The sequence below is a fragment of the Pimephales promelas genome, chromosome 21 (genome assembly GCF_988280905.1).
Source record: "Pimephales promelas chromosome 21, fPimPro1.hap1.1, whole genome shotgun sequence".
Classification (NCBI taxonomy): domain Eukaryota; kingdom Metazoa; phylum Chordata; class Actinopteri; order Cypriniformes; family Leuciscidae; genus Pimephales; species Pimephales promelas.
The window spans coordinates 18121303-18139423 of NC_142789.1; the positions used below are offsets into that span (position 1 = coordinate 18121303).

The 18121-nt window shown below is 37.7% G+C and overlaps 1 long non-coding RNA gene across 1 annotated transcript in view; it reads left to right on the top strand.

Annotated features, from left to right (window-relative positions):
- Window positions 1–14116, top strand: part of LOC120480344 (uncharacterized) — a 91313-nt gene extending 77197 nt beyond the window's left edge. The window contains exon 5 of the long non-coding RNA XR_005623088.2: window positions 13005–14116. This is a non-coding gene — a long non-coding RNA (uncharacterized LOC120480344). The remainder of the gene's footprint in view (window positions 1–13004) is intronic.
- Window positions 14117–18121: the final 4005 nt, after the last annotated feature.

The window sequence follows — 18121 nt, forward strand, 5'->3', positions numbered from 1 at the left end:
GATGGTAAAAAAAAAAAAAAAAAATTATATATAGGCTATATTGTATTTCTATATGTAGCTGCCGTTGTGCGTTTCTAAATCATTTCTGCATTCCTTCATTGTTATATAAAATTGTAGAGGACTAACAGCCAGAGTAGGCGCCCTCATGGAGAAGGGGCGGGTAATATCGCGAACGGGCGGGGGCGCCGTGAGCGCTGAGCGAGCAGGTACGAGTAGTGAGTTGTCGTCGAAAAAGATGGATAAAACAAAATGCTGTGGGGCTAAAAATAGAAAAAGAAAGAGAGAAAAGGAGATGGCATGTCAATTGATACGACAGCAGCTAAATAACTGCATGCATTGCTGAAAGACAACAGGTAGGATTTAAAATGTGACATCCAGGCATGTAGGCTATATCTCTGTGGCCATCGGGACTACCGGGAGATTCCCGCTGGGCCGACGTGCTTTTCAGCCAATACATTTCATCCTTTTTTAATTTATTTGTCTTAGTGGCCCACAAAACTCATACATCGGCGGCCCATTTGTTTGTTGTTTGTTTTTGTTTTGTTCTTTGCTTAATTGGCGGCGCTGTGCTGGTGTAATGCATTAGTCAAAAAAAGTCAGCTTTAGTTTTTTTTTTCTGACACTGGCCCATGAAATACGTCATTATGCGCAAGTATCTTTCAAGTATAGAAATTAGTGCAAAACTAATTATGAAAGTTTCCTTTATTTTTCTGTGCATTTGTTTTACAATAGCCTTTATGGCTAGATTAATATTATAACTATTATTATCTAGTAGTGTAATGTAGACTATCTAGTAGTGTAATGTAGACAGACACTAACTAAAAGAGGTTCAAAATTTTCTCTGTTTAATTTGCACCCTGAATATGGGTTGGAGCTTTCAATTTTGAACTCTCAAAGTGCACCAGACTGCTGAATTTAACATTACAGAACACAAAATTTTCTTACGGGGGAGCATGCCCCCGAACCCCCCTAGAGAAACAGAGGTCCACCTACCACAGTTTTAGATAAAATCCCGTGAGAAACACTGGTATTGCTGTTCCAATGGAGCTTATAGTTTTCTTAGGGGGGGTTCATCAAGGAGGAGTAGTTTAATTGTGTTAATAAACGACAATTTTGCACTTATTTTTTCTGTTAGCTCTCATTTCTTCCTACTCACTTATTACACAGCACACTTACATTACATTTATTTTTCCTTTTTTTTTGGGGGGGGGGGGGGGTGCTAAAATTGTTGCTGCATACCCCTCTGAAACTGGGTAGTTGCACCCCTGTGTGTACTGTACAGAGAGAGAGAGAGAGAGAGAGAGAGAGAATTCAACAATAATGTTCAATAAAAACAAACAAAAAAGTGTGTTATTTATGTATTTAGTTATAAATAAGTTCAGATATACACACACACACACATTTATACAGTATATACACTGGAATAATATATAAACACAACACTTTTGTTTTTGCCCCCAATTTTCATGAGCTGAACTCAAAGATCTAAGCCTTTTTCTATCAACACAAAAGGCCTATTTCTCTCTAATATTGTTCACAAATCTGTGTAAATCTGTGTTAGTGAGCACTTCTCCTTTGTCGAGATAATCCATCCACCTCACAGGTGTGGCATACCAAAATGCTGATTAAAGACAGTATGATTATTGCACAGGTGTGCCTTAGGCTGGCCACAGTAATGGGCCACTCTAAAATGTGTAGTTTTACTGTATTAGGGGGGTTTTCTATTCAAAATGAAATCAATAAAATGCACTTGTAGTACATAACCATCTTGGTCTTTTTGAGTTCACCTCATGAAAAATGGCGGCAAAAACAAAAGTTTATAATTTTGTTCAGTGTATATTAATAAAGATTCCTAATTCCTTTTGCAAAAGTATATCCTTAAAGGGTTAGTTCACCCAAAAATGAAAATTCTGTCAGTATTTACTCACCCTCATGTTGTTCCAAACCTCTATGTGTTTATTTGTTCTGCTGAACACAAAGGAACATATTTGACTCTTATTGACTACCATAGTATGTATTTTTTTCCTACTATGGTAGCCAATGGGGAATGAGATCTGTTTGATTAAAACATTCTTCCAAATATCTTCCTTTGTGTTCAGCAGAACAAATAAACACACATAGGTTTGGAACAACATGAGGGTGAGTAAATACTGACAGAATTTTCATTTTTGGGTGAACTAACCCTTTAATGCCTAATTCATTGCCTTGATGCCTTCTTGAAATATTCAATAAACAGTCCGATTAAAGAGTCATTTGTGAATCGGACTACATGTTGATTTTGCATGCAGGACTGCACAATACAAAAACAAAGCCAATCCATTTATTTCCACTTCAAAATCGAATCAACCTCAATCAACATCTGTAAATCATATTATAAATACATAATATCATCTTATGAATGCATGTAAATACACGTATGCATCAGTACACACACTTTTTTACTGTTTAATACAGGCAGTCGTGCAGGGCATGGACCGAGGGTTCTGCAGCACCACGGGGTGAAAACCAATCAAGGGGTCTATTCCTGATGGAACATTAATTCCTGCCCATATTTCCATCTTATTAGTGTCCAGTTATACCCAGGACTAATTGAACATTAAATATAAAGAAAGTTAATGAAAATGTCCTTTATCCCTGTTAAACTGTGCCTGAGACTGCATTTATTAAAGGGAATTAATCGGCACATACCCTCTGCATAGAGAGAGGGAGATGTGTGCGCACATCTTGCTTCATAGCGCTGGAAATGATGACTTTTTTTCACGTCCGGGTAAATAACAAAGACCCCGTTGTTCAGTCGTTCCCCGAATTCCTGCATTCCATACCAAATTTCTAATTTTCCTGTATTCAGCTCGGTGTTTGAAGACATCTTGGGGTAGATATCTGTCTGAATTCGGCCATCGTGGTTTCTCCAGTTCAACACCGATCTCCAGGTCTATTATCAGAAGTGTGCAATTAACATTAGTACCTTGCTCGGAAAGACACTATTGTCAGATGCCCAATAGTGCAGGTGCCATTTTCAGCCATTGTTCTCTGCTCTTTAGGTGACATTTGATCATATTTATGTCAAAACTCACTCCTGGGGAGCGAATTACAGGCTGATGAAGAGCCGAGTGTCCAGATCAGGAATATCTGACTTCAGTCGAGCGCAAAGGTCGTTCCCAGACAGCCCTGGCTCTCTTGCCCTTCTAAGGCCCCTGATCGTGTCAAACCCCGGGGTTCTGATAACAGCCAAAAGGCCAGTGTCTAAACAATGGCGGGCCAATTTCATTTAGATGAAAGGAAAAAAGGCAGAGAATAAAACGATAACGTAACATTCTCAATCACCAGACCTCCAAAAGCGTCTCCTCTTCAGATTCTCTCATTAACGCTTCCCCATTGAATCGGAGTGACTGGGGTTAAAAAGCCATTTAAGAGGCACCGAAAGAAACAATGCCAGCCGAAAAAGACAATAAATAAGATTTCATGTGCATATTTGTAATTTAACATCAAAAGAACCTCCAATATAGACCTCTGTAGCTGCTGTTCTTTAATGAACAGACCCCTCCCCCCTTAATCACATTCAAATTGGTTAGTGTTCAGAAAATAGAAATATGTATTAGATAGCAATAAATTTTCATCATTGGCTAAGCCTGCTGCTTAATTGTCCTGTCCCAGGGCTTTGAAATTTCATTGTTCGTTAGGTGCTTAAGTCCCCCATCTCATTTTGTCTCTGTGACATTAGTGCTGAGGGCTCTAATACTCGAATAATTTGAATGGGGATTTGCATGATAGAGCGGGGGAGCATTAAAATATGGGGGAAAAATGAAAACGGGGGAAACGGCTCCTTTCACTTCAAAAGTCACTTTGTTCAAAGTCAAATCACAATATTTAAAGATGCGTTATCATTTTTTCTCTCTCTGTCTCTTTTTCCCAGGGTTTGGACGTCAGAACTCGTTAGTTGTCATGTTAGCGGTCACATCTGTGTTGTGGTGGCCTGGTATTGTATCAGTTTCTTCAGTTCACTTCAAGGAGAAAGTGATTTGGAATTAGCAAGTTTGTTACAAGACGAGGTTTGGGCTAGAGTTTTAATGTCCGCTGTAAGGATGAAACCGTTTGCACCCCCTCTCTGAGCTGTGAGAATCAGGTTTATATATATATATATATATATATATATATATACTTACTGTATATTTAAAGTACAATCAACTTGGCAATACAACTTGGCAACTTACATTAAACTGACTTTAAAAAATGAGTTGAATCTTGTTATAACTTACCCAAATATATGTTATTATAACTTATTAGTGATATCTTTGTATTTAACTGTGAATAATGCTTTGTAAGCTTTTGTACTGTAGACCTCTGATACTTTCTGTATTTACACAAAAACTGAGTTTGCAGGTCACCTAAAATAATACTTTAGGTGCTAACATCTAAATAAATTTGTTTTATTCAAGCTCCAAAGAGCTGTACATTGCAATAAAGAACAATAAGACAAAACATAAAAACATTCATGTACTAATGTACTAAAATGCCATAGATGAGATTTTAACCCTTAAAAACATTTAGATTCAAGGAAGATCTAACATCCAATGGCAGATTATTCCACAATCTAGGACCAGGGATAGAAAGCACGATCACTCTTCAATTTGAGGCGCACACAGGGAATAGTTAGAAAAAACTTGTTAGATGATCTTAGTCTTACACCTGAACTGCAGGGCTTAATAAGCTCAGTTAAGTATTCTGGTGCCAATTCATGAAGTGCTTTAAAAACATATGTCAAAATCTTATACTGTATCCTGAAATGTATTGGTAGCCAACCTAAAAAAGATAACAAGGGAGTAGCCTGATCCGTGTTACCAGCATTCATCAACAACCTTGCAGCATTTTAGCTGCAAGCGGGCAATGTGTGTTTGACAGGTCCCAACATAAAGTGCACTACAATAATCTAGATGGGAAAAAATATAAATGTGGACAACTTTTTCCAGGTCACTGAGAAAATTGGTTTCAATTTGGCTATTGCTCTTAAATAGAAGAAGCAATTAGGAACCACTGTCTTTATCTGTCGATCAATAATAATGGATGAGTCAAAAATGACTCCCAAGTTCTTTACTTGATCCTGCACCCTTCCAATCCTGTCTTTAGCTGCTTTGGAACAATATTATGATTATTATTATTTAGGCAATTACGCATTATTCATTATAAATTTGAATGTTTTTCTGTTTATGTTTACAACTAGCAGTAAAAAATGTTCTAATAGTAAAAAAATGTGTTAACTGACTGGGAAACAGTGGCAGGCTGGTTTCTGAAGTTAACCGTGTGGTTAAAAGGTTCAAATCTGTCACTGGTCACTGGAATCATCCACTGCCCCTGTCCTATGGTTTTACCCTTGTTTCCAGTGTCCATAATTAGACACTTGGAGATCACAGTTAATAAACAGTCAGAGTAAAAAAGGGAAATATTAATACAATACGTTGAAGGCCCTAAAAGGGATCATTTGCATAATAACTAGGTTAAAAACTAATAATTAAGTCCCAAAAAAAAAAAAAAAAAAATTTGAAAGAGGATGTGCCTCACCTAAGACGAAGCACTTGCTCTCTCTCAAACCAGCCAAGCAGAGATGGCCAGGCTTTTGTTGCTGAGATTTACTAAATGAATTTATTATCTTAATGCCCTTCAACTGCAAATTAAACAGACGTCCTGGCCATTGTTTGAATGAGAAGTCATTCCTTGAGGCACTTTTCAGCCTGTCATTCAGCGGTAATGGAGAGAGGGAGAGCGGCTGAGAGCAGAGAGATGTTGTGGAGAGGTTGCTTTCCTGATCGTTTGATACAGAGATTAAGCATTCTACAAATAAATATTTGCCTGTAAAAACATCTCACATATTCATTTGACTAAGAATCTGAACTATTTGAGCTGTTCAAATCCAATTTTCAGTGTTGTTGTTTTTTTTTTTCAAGTAAAAAGTCCACCCAAAAATAAAAGTCCTGTCATGTTGTTCCACACCTATGAACGCAAAAGATGCAGTTTTGAAGAATATATTGAATCTTTTCAGTTTATAGACCTGTCAAGACAAATCGACATAAAAGTGGTCCATACCACTTGTGAATTATATTTAAAGTCATCTGAACCCATACAAAAGCTTTGTGGGACAACATTTAAGTCAATGAATCCGTTAAATTCTGTTCCTTTTTTTCCAAGTTTAACTGACTCACCCCACTTACAGTGGTTTAAAGCCCGCTGAAATGGAAGATTATTAGTGAATAACAGCTTAAATGTTGTTTTGCGATGAACAACTACTATGATTACAAAAGTCATCATTTGGACAACTTTTAGGATCTCAACCTTTCCCATAGTACAAAAAAGCATATTTTTTTTCTATTCAAGTCCTCCTCTTCAACATTTACTTCCTTTTTTTCTTCCGTTTAACTGTATTCACTTTCTTTTTTGACACCTTAGCCAAATCACTTTGTCCTAAATGAAACGACTCATTTGTTTGAACCTGTTTGTCTTGCTTTGCCCTCTGTAGGTGGTGTATGTCTCTACAAGACCACTGTACTGCTCTTCAGCCTCTCTCCCTTTCCAAGAACTGGTGTTTTTTGCGTCTCATTGGATATTTTCAGGGCTATTATTTGCAGGCAGACTCCCTTATTAGTTAATTTCTTCGTGGAATCCAAATGTCATATTCTGGCAAACATAACCAAGGCTCTTTTCCCTTTGAGGTCACCGTAGCTTTATTGCCGGGGTCTGAGATAATGAGCCTGAGCCGAATGACCCTAGAGCGGGCACTTTTCTTTTTCTTTTTTTTCTTCTTTTTTTTTTAAGAGCAGGGCATGCAGGGGCAGGTCGTTCAGTGCAAAACAACAACAACAACAACAAGCGGTCGTGTTCAGCACAGCGTACGCACTGAAGCTTCATGTGGTAGCTTTATTGGATAAACTGCACTCTATTAGACTACGTGAATAAGCTCCTAATTAAAAACAGTTTGGGAGACGGCAGTAATTGCATCTAGTTAAATCTGGCTTTTATTTCAAGCGCAAAGGAGGTGGAAATATGGCGATATGATTTAAATGTGCACAAAGACATGCAACTAAAGAATAACAGGAATATCTGACCTCAGTGAGGGTCTTGTACTCTTTTGCACGCTCATTCGATTTCTCTGCGTATTTCTCCCTTTAAATAAAACTACTTAGGTAAGCTCTAATACCTGGACTCGTCTAAAGACGTCTTTTAAATGAATGTCCCTGTATGACAAAAGTTTGTCTTTTGTTTGAATAATAATGTGTTCTCATAATCTGTCTTTTTCAAGTCCATACCTCTTCCTACTTATCTCACTTTATTCCAATTCATATTGAGATACGTCATTCCACCCCCAATATCCGCCTTTTATTCCTTCTCATTATTTTGTCCATGGCTTCTCATTAATATGCATCAGGAATAATGTATCTAAATAATGCCAGAACATGGTGAGAGAATGGAGCTGTAAAATGTCCCGAAATGTCTGGTAGATGGGAATTGTGATCTTGTCATTAAGAGTTAAATGAATGTCCAATCACAACTACCTCTCTAAATGTACGTACATTTGAATGGAGATGGAATGGACAGGGTTAGGGCAATCCTTTTTTTATGCATAAAAACGTTTCAGTCTTCTTTTTTTTCAATTTTCATTGCTTTGCTTTTTTTTTTTTTTTTTTTTTTTTTTTGCTTTGTTCCCTTTTACTTTTTTTTTTTTCTTCGTCTCTTTGGTTTGTGCTATAGTAGTTATTTTCTATTGGATTCTTTGAAGCAACCAAAAAATAAATAATTAAAGAACCACTTCCTCACTAGTTAAGTGAACGTGATAGTTAACCGCATTGTACAAATAGGTCTATCTTCCTTTCCCCAAGCTGTCTGTTTAGATTAATGGGCTACTTCAGTGTCGTGCCACATATGGGATTCCCGTTTCCTTATTAGATTTGTGAACATCAAGTATTAAAATTAATTTTATCCTATTTCATTCTCATTAAAAACCCCTGTTCCTTGATGTTTGTGTAATTTAGGCATAAACAAATCTTATAAAAGTCTGTATTGTCATCCTGAATTTCAAATGAGACTTAATGAGCAAAAGTGGGATCAGAAATTCATCCCCGGCTCCTCTTGAATATTCAGTGGGATACATATATATGTATATGCTAATGGATGAGTTTAGACATATGTAGTGTGCTCTTAGCATACTAATAGGTCATGGAGGACATAGGGCATGAATCGTATCAAGCCAATCACAGATGTAAGGAGAGGGAGAAGAGGTTAAACACAGAGATATATGTGCATAGTTAATGACACCGCTTTCATTTGTGGTTGCATGCCGCTGTTTTATAGAAAATGGTTTGGGTTTGTGTTCTGTTGAAACTTTGAAGATAATATACTGTAGGTATTATTACGTCCATAATTTGCCCTATGAGATTCTGTTACTTTAACCAATTTGACCATTGCTTGCCTTATACACAAAATATGTCAAATCATGGATCAGAAAGTGTTCATATCTTAAGTCTTAAGGTCTACAGTATATGTAGGATTCCAGCACGAATACATTGTAAAAAGTATTTTTACTCTACGTCATTATGGTTGCCTTTTCCACCTGAAAGTAAAAAAAGAGAGATTTGCAACTGCATCTCACAGATATGTCAGTTTCCTTTATTATTTCAAAATATTTTTATTTTACATTTTTCTCTTTGAGGTGAGGTGAACATACATGCCAGATTTTTATTATTATTTTTAACATAACAAATCTGTATATTGGATTATGTTGCAGAAACATTATGACGTGTAATTTGTTCATGTTTCGAGTGATGTTTGTTCATTTTTTTCAATCACTTCTTGCTAGACTGTCAGGGCTGGCAAGTTGATTGTAGAGACCATTGGTGGCAAATGTTATATGATCAACTTAGGCTTCCGATGCTTTTGGGAAATGCAGTCCAGATCATTTCTTCCAAAAATACTCATGTTAACACATGAATCTGCACACCACCCTTAAATGGCCAGACTTTTTACATTGCCTCTAGATCGGTATACTTTTTTTTTCTTCTTTTTTTTTGTGTAATATTCATAATTGTGCTAACCCCCAAGTCAAAGCTGGCCCGCGTTAATCCCTTTTAAGGTGAAAGAGAGCAAATGTTTTTAATTTTGAGCACCTTTGCAGTAGTTGTTTGATAGCACAGTGCTATGTTACGGTCAGTGTGTGTCCACATTTGGAGAGATTAATGGAGAATACTGTTCCTGTGACCTTTCTTCATAGAGATGGAGGTGAGGCGAGTCATTAATGCTTCTTATGTGGTAATTAACGAGCCCCCATCCCCCATCACCCCCTATCCGACTCTAGCACCCACCCCCACGTCAGAAAAGAGCGGGCAAAAAAAAAAAAAATGCCCGCAGAATGGAGGTGATCATTTAATTAGGCTTATGTGCATATCTGGTGATAGCAAAGAGAGGTGTCAGATTTTAACTGCTGCACTAAATTACAAGCCCTACCACCTAGAGCTCACCACACTCGGACAAGAAACGACAGCAGCAAGTTAGTTACTCCACAAATAGTCGAACATGCTTCCTGTGTGGAGATTAAGTGGCATCAGGAAATCTGGAGAAGGTCATGTGTGTCCACAGCTTTGAAGCGATGCTAATCTCCAGGTATTTTCCAAAGCGAGTGATAAGCAACTATTTTCAACAACCAAAGGCTTGTTTTTGTACATACAATAGCAAAGCAAGTTAGATGTCAACTGCTACTGTTTAAAGGGATAGTTCACTTTGAAATTAATTTTTGATATGTTTTAGCTCACCTCAAGGGCATCCAAGATGTAGGTGTCTTTGTTTCCACAGTATTTTCAATTTTGACATTTTTCAGTCAAACCGTTGTTGTCTATCAGTCATACACTGGAGGCTAAGGGGGTCCACCAAAAAGCATGCACAGAGAAGTCAAAATAAACATGATTTAATGACTCGTAAATGTAAGTACACATTGATGGCCTAAGACACAAAACGAGCAGTTTTTGTGAGAAAACGAACAGTATTTATATCGTTTTTACCTTCGTGTAATCCAAGTGATCTGAATCAGTTGTGCAATGTCCAACTGAACCGAACTGAATCAGTTCAATGTTACGCCGGAAGTGATCGCTTGTGTGTGACGTCGCTCAATATTTACACGGAGATTTCGGAAGTTTTACCTTTTACTAAACATATTTAAATATACTGAAATCGTGTTCCATTGCGGATTCATGTATATCTAAATATGTTTAGTGAAAGGTAAAACTTCTGAAAACTTCCGTGACGTAGGCGCGCAAGCGTTCACTTCCAGCGCATGCGCAGACCGAAGCGCCCGTGCCGTCAGATCAATTTGTCATGGCTATGATTATAAGAGATTACATGATTACTTTCATGTTATCACTGTGAAGCTGCTTTGATACAATCTGTATTGTGAAAAGCGCTATATAAATAAAAAAAAAAGAAAAAAAAAGAGGTAAAACGATATACTGTTCGTTTTCTCACACAAACAAAAGATTTTTTGATGGATATCTTATATACAAAAGTGAACTTGGATTGCGTCTCTCAAGCCAACAAAACATAGTTCATATAGTTCATACTCCATGAGAAAACATAACTATGTCATTTGGCAATACTGTATGAATTCGAACTATGTGATTTGAATGGAAATTTAAGATTTTTAGAAGAAAAAATGCAAGCATGAAGGTCCTAAAATCTGTGGGTTGTGAGTAGATCATACGAAAATGTATGAATACATTTTTAATGAATTAGTCACTGACGTGCCAAAACGTAAAAAGTTACGAATTGCCATGTGGGTATGTTGAATATCCGGATTTGGAATATAGTATATTTAACCAACTCGCAAGGCAACTCCAGACTGATCTCATGAAATTGCGTGTGTATGACACGCCAATTCACATTTCCATTTTTGCCATGCCATCAACACGCATAATCGCTTTTCAGCGTGTTTCTGAATGCCGTTGACTTAACGTTATTACTGTACATATAAATATATGACCTACCTCAACCCCGTCCCTAAACCTATACGTCACTTGGGTTAATAGCATTTATGAGTCTTCCCCTACCATCCTAGAAAAAAAAAATATCGCTCCCCAGATGTAGATCTACGTTTTGCTTCGTTTCGTTAGACATACACGCATGCATGTGGATACACGCGGATAGCTCAAAATGCGTATAGATAACACGCCCCTTGAATTGAAAGTGCTGTGTATGTTTACGCAAAAGTCATGATGTCTTGTTGGCAAATCATAACTTTTTTACAAACACACTTGTCAGGTTTGATCAGCTCACTTGAGGTGAATAGACTTCAATCTCAGTCATCATGCAAATCTATAGTACAGCATCATAATCTTGGGAAAAAGGGCATATGGGTGAGTAATTAATGACAACACTTCCATGTTGTTTAGGTGAGCTGTCCCTTTAAGGCGGTTTTGGCCGTGGAGCTGGAGTCAGTGGCAGGTCATGACCTCTGAAAGACCTCTGTTTCTACATTTACCACAGTACTCAGTCCAAACAGAACAAGATGTTAGCATGTTTGGCGTGTCCTTCCCGCATAGCTACCTCCACTCTGATTACCCCTACGGCTCTGCCTCGTACCCCTTCTTATGTGTTGATGATTGATGTGGCTCGTGCTTCGACCCAGCTTCATTAGTGCAAATGTCATCCCTGCCACCGCAACTAACGCTTCTGCCTCTGCCATATTTTACCATTCCTCTTCTAATTGAGTTTAGAGTTAAAAATGTATGAGTGTATTAATTGTTTAGTGACATTGGAGGGGAGTTTGGGTGACAAAGAGGACCTTCCATGCAGAGTGGAGGCTAGATGATTCCAGTCCGTTCCAGTCCCTCTGTAAGCCTGTTTCCCGGGGGAATAAAACAAGAGGGACATTTAAATGCCAATTTGGGTCTGACGGATACAAAAATTTACATGCTCAGCTCTTTTAAAAATGCTTTACAAAGTGGAAGAATTGCACCAGCTACATTTGAAATGTTCTCAGTTGGTGCTTTTTTCACTGTTAATTAATTAGAAATCGAATTTACAGTGGTTTTACCTCGTGTGTTTCTACTCTTCATATGTGATTATTATAGCAGTGCTTGCCGAAGCAAAGATCACTGTTACTGTTTATCATACTCAAGATTAGGGATCTGAACACACCCTTAAAACAACGTGTACTGTTACATTTCAACATACATTCAAGATATATCAAGAGACTAAATACTGCAGCTCTATTTTCATCTTCTTTTTAAAATTATGACTTTAAAAGCATATATAACTAACTGACAAAGAAGAGAAGAAATTGTTGAATAAAGTTGCTATACTTTCTCCTCACTTCTTAACATGGTTGAACCACTGTAGTCACATGGACTATTTTAACAATGTCTTCACAACCCTTTTGCGATTTGAAAGTGGCAATAATGTTGCAGTCCATAGGGGGTCGGAAACTTCTTAGATTTCATAAAAAATTGGGTGTGTAATTAATGACAGAAATGTCAATGACAAAAATTAACCATTTAAATATGAAAATGACATGGAATAGCAACAACAGCCAGTTTGAAAAGAATGTATGCCTTTAAAACCTATTTAAATTGTATCAGTGCATAGTGTTCTTACAGTAAAAACAACTAATTAAGTGTAGCACATGTAATTTTACAGTAATATGAAGTTGATTGGACATTCCCGGAAATTGCATATTTATAGGGCCATATGTGTTGCCTTGATGGTGTTGAGTCAGCCTGTCAAAGGAAGACTTTGGGGCTTTTATTATTGTTGTTTACTTATTAAATTGTTATTGCATTATATATTTTACAATTAACCACGTTAAAACAATCTATAGGCTACTTAATTGAAACTAGGCCGAAGGATCAATTGTGTGCTGTGTGTTTAGGGTACATCATCTGTTCTGTAATCTGTTCTTTGTTTCTCTATGTTCCACCTCACTCCTTTCCTCCATTTACTGTAGTCCCCTTTCTTTTTCCTCCTCTCTTTTCCAGTCAATTTGACCCAGCTGTGAAAACTATCCTGGTGGTGCGGGTACTGTCTGGCAGGTTTGGTTGTGCAGTAGGTGAGGGCCGGCAGAACGACGCAGACCTCAGAGACAGTGCGCCTAATGCTCTCCACATGTTATTGTCTGGAAAACGGCCCTTCGGTTACTCATCCACGTGGAAAACGCCCCGTTAGAAAACAGCTGGGTCAAACTGCGCAGCCACACACCTCCCGAAATCACGATCCTACATCCGTGCTGATACCTAGTACAGTGTTTTTAACATCTTTTATGTTTAAATATTATGTATGTCAGATGTGGTTTGTGAGGACTTCCTTTGCAAGAGGTCACAAGGTCAAGGTGTGCCGGTGACCCTAATACTGCTGTGATGCCAGGCTCACGTTGCCCTGCTGTTCACCAAGCCGTCCTTCTGAAGTGCAAGGGAAGCTGTTCTATTCCTGTTCTCCTCCTCCCAGAGACACAATGAACTGTTGAAAATGTAATTGCCTCCCTGATCTATCCACCACATGCCGTTCAAAAGCCCCTCACTCACTCCAATGGGCAGCCGCTCAGATGATCTCACCCCACTGTACGCAGACAAAAGAGTGTTCTTATTAAAGAATGGCGCTGCGGAGAGATGACAAAGACAGTGGAACACGGACAAGAGAATTTTTCTGACATACTCCAAGAATTTCGTACACTGTCACTGTCAGTGCCAGATAATAATTACTGAGCTCCAAAGGCATGGCTGCTATGAATCGAGGCGCTGGTAGAACGAGTGAATAAGAGAATAGCTGGTGGTCAAGCTGCTTCAGGGGATGAGGCGGACACAACAGGCCCAGTGTTATTAGCGGTAATGAAACTAAAACAAAAAGTAATCTGGAAATCTATAGGAAAGACTGGAAATGAAATAAAATACATTTTCATTACTGTAAAAACTAATGTGAAAATGAGACAAGATGGCAATAACGGTTGACTATCATGATTAAAAGCATTACATTTTTCCTGACACATTATATCAGGTGATTTGTTAACTAAACCCTAAAATACTAGTACTTATACTGTAATAAATACATACATATAAATAATAATGTTAATCTGATAATTGTTTAAAAAAATAATGTTTTTAGAAGTAAAATGTTGGAATTTTACAAAAAACGTATATTTAATACGGAATTAAATATACTTTTCAGTGAAATATTATTATTTTGGTAAAATTATTATTAATTAAAAAAATTATGAGTGAGAATTATTAATGTGAAGAATTTTTTTTGTGTGTGTGTGTGTGTGTGTGTGCATGGTAGTATTTTATGTTACATTTTATATTATTTATAAATCCAAGCCAAATGTATAGAGCCTGAATAGCAAATGATAATAATAATAATTTACTGATTATTTTATCCGAAGCAACTCAAATTACATTCAAGGTATACAGTATGTAGTCCATTTCTTTGGGTTTTGAACCCATGACCTTGGCATTGCTAACAGCTTGTTTTGCTGTGTGCGTTACTGGAGTCTTTTAATTTGTTTATTTCAACTGTTTTCTGCAAATAAAAAATAAAATAAAAAGTAGAATAAAAACTACATACCAAATATATGTCACTAACTAAATAAAACTAGATTAAATTGTAAAACTATGACGACCCTGATCAGGACTCCCAAGAGTTCTGTTTATTTGAACGTTTTGTGAACTGTTTATGGAAAGTTGTGCTTTAGTTTGTATGATGACACAGCTCATGCGGAAGCTTTGGCTGAATAGCCCGACAAGTTCCAGTAAATAATCTCCCATGCGCAGTTCTGGAACAGCGTGCGTAACTGCATTCACGTAAATAATTAATGCAACCATCTTGGATAAGCACATACTGAGTCATTTTGAGATTCCTGTGAATGTGAAGGGGTATCTGTCATGCGCAAGAGGAAAAAAGACAGTGGATAGCAGGAGATTAAATGAGAGGAGAAAATCGAGAAAATGAAAAGTGTGAGAGAGTGAAAAAAAAAGTGGAGGAAAACAGTAATAAATGTCTTGTCTTGTGAAAGCGCAGCCGTGGTATTGCTATTTCATTCCAGACTGACTGGTGATGTCTGTGTTAAGACTTGGCAACAAGTGAATTAGCCTCCGGAAGGAATCAAACAAAAGCGAGGAAAATCAATACGGACAAAGTAGAAGTTTTTCATTACCTTCCACGGCTATTGAATCAATGCTTGGCTGTTATCGCTTTATCGGTTTGGGGTCGCTGTACTGCAGTCATTAACATCTCCTAGCCATGCTAGACTCATCCGCACCCACTAGCGACGTCTCATCTTTGCCTTGTGCTGCTTGTACGGTTCAAGTGATGAAATATTGACCAGTTGCTCCAGGATCCAACTCTATTGATCTTAACTTATCCAGCTGTTTATATCTGAACTTAAGGTTTAACTTGGATTGATTTTTTTCACCACCTTTGTGTTCTCAAGTTGCTGGCCTCTGCTACCCACTAATTGGCTTAAACAAGAGAGGATAGTAGTTCGCATTCAACAGAGGAATTCGTACGCGCTCTCAATGTCCTAATAATCAAAAAGTAGAGGTATAAAGTCCTTTGACCAGGATGATTATTTTAGTCAGGTTAATAGAAGGCAACAACCTGCTCGTTTCTACAACAACAACAAAAAAGTCTTTTTACACTTTTTTTTTCAACATGTTGTACAGAGGTAAAAAACACAAAACTTTACATTTTTCAATTCAATTCAATTGACATTTATTTGTATAGCGTATTTACACCCCCCAGCTTCATCTATTCTTTTTTTATCATCTTGAATGTAGCTAAGTTTAATTTTAAAAAGCACATTTTGAGCAAAAAGCTGCGAAAAACACGTTTTTGTCGAAGAGCACATCCAGGGGTGCGTTTCCCGTTAGCCAGCTATGGTCGCAAGTTCCGTCGTTATCAGCACAGTTCAACGAGTCTGTGTTTCCCGAAACAATCCTTCCAACGAACATTCGCAAACAGCATCGCAAAGTTGTGTGGTTTGAACGACAGCTCTCGACCTGTGGTTATAAGCATCGTTTCTATATTTCATGACATTTGGAGGTAATAAATCCTTATCTTGAGCAAAATAAGCAAGCTGACATTCACTACAACCGGTGCCTTTATTTAGAATACATACAAATGTAATTTTCGTCTTTTAGTTTGTCAAAAGATTTTAAGTAACGTGTTTGAAGAGTGCGCATGTGAGAACGTGCTCTACTATGTAAGAACGAGCAAAATATTGAGTCTGGTAATAACATTTAGAAATAGTCCTCAGATGACATTTTTGTAAATTATATTCAAAAATCTAGCGTTAATTGGATCTCAAACAGTTTCATTAAAAGTAGTTATTATTGCACCACGTGCGAAACCAACGTGGTTGAACAATACTTTGCGTGGTTGAACAATACCTATAGCTCGTCCTGGGTCGACTTTTCATTCAGTAAGGGCGCTTTTCCATTACCAGTACCAGATTGACTCGCCTCGGCTCGGCTCAACTCAGCTCGCTTTTCGTTCCGTTTTCCATTGCAGACAGTACCGCCACAAATAGTACCCGGTCGTCATAGCGACGCCTTTCGTTCCTCGTTGCCCTATCAATCTCTCGCAGGATCCTCACTTCGGCCACCAAACAAAGGAAAGTCTGCACCTCCTTGTTTGACCACAGCGTATTCTTCCGAGTTGCCATAATAATAGTAGTTAGTTTAGTAACTATCTAAAAATAGCGGGGTTATTCTGGATACTCCATCTGGCGCGTGTAATGATGACGCAGTGAATGGTGACGATTCTCTCTGACCAATCAGCAGTCGGCATTGTTTTCACGTGAATTTCAGTATCGCCTTACCTCGCCGGAGATGGGACAAAAAAACTACCCGAAAGCACTGGAACAGGTACAACTTTTACACAGTGGAAAAACAAACAAAGGCGAGCCGAGTCGAGCTGGTACTGTGTGGTGGAAAAGAGCCATAACATTAGACAGTTTTCACTAAATGCTGTTTCACGTTGAGGCTCGCGTTATTTTATAGATCGCATACGCTATCGCTTGTTTCTGCTTCTTTTTTACATGTCTTTTGATCTGGAAATTCATTACTCTTTCTGAAGATGCGTAACAGTGCCCCCTACCGTATAACAGTGAAAACATAGAAATCCCATCAATGGCGGGGAAGCATTTTCTTACAAATTACAGAAATTTTCATCAATGGCTGGTAAAAGTTGAGGAAGAATCAATGAGCTCATTGAAGTAATTATTAAAAGTTGTGAACATAATGATTTCAAAATATAGAAAATTTTGTACATGCATTCAGAGTTTGATTCTGAAGTCATCTCTTCACAGATATTTCAAAAGATCCCTGACCTTTTTGTGTTCATGCCTTTCAAACAGGCAAAAACCTGCTTTTTGAAGAATTTGCATTGAGATATTTTTTTTGAATACAACATTTGTCTTTATTATTAGCCCTCCCTTCATACTCTTAGCTGACCCCACCATCACATCAGTGTTGGCACGGTTTTGAAAAGATTATTGAAATTGAGCGAACTCTTACCGACACAACATTGACCGGCGTGAGTGAACTCAATGCAGTATCCGAGGAGATAAAATGCCAGTGCCTTTATTTGTTTTCTGTCAGGTTACAAGGTTAAAATGCAAGCGGAATCCAGACATGAAATCAATTCTGTAGCCTCTTTATCTGTCTGTCTGTGGCCATTAGCCGCCGTTTGCACCTCGTCCCTGTGAAAGAATTACGATCACATTATTTATTTTTACATTTTATTTTGCTTGATTTTATTTACTGTTATTCATTTATTTTCACGAGTCAACCTTGAAAGGCGCTGAAATGCAAACGAAAAAATCTAGTTACCTGCTCCTTCAGTATGCATATGCATTTAAATTTTCATAACACACTCCATTTCATAACTGTTTACTGCTGGTCATTGTGCCAATTAAAAGGAGAAATGCTTTGCAGCTTAGAGAGAAGAAAAGACAGCACTTGCATTAATATTATGCATGTTTTGACTTAAACATTTGCAGTATTTTCATTGAAATACTGTTTATACAGATGATTAAATGGAAAGTGTTGTATGTTTCCACATAAAGAAATAACATCTACAGTATGCGCGTTGAAGTTTCTGA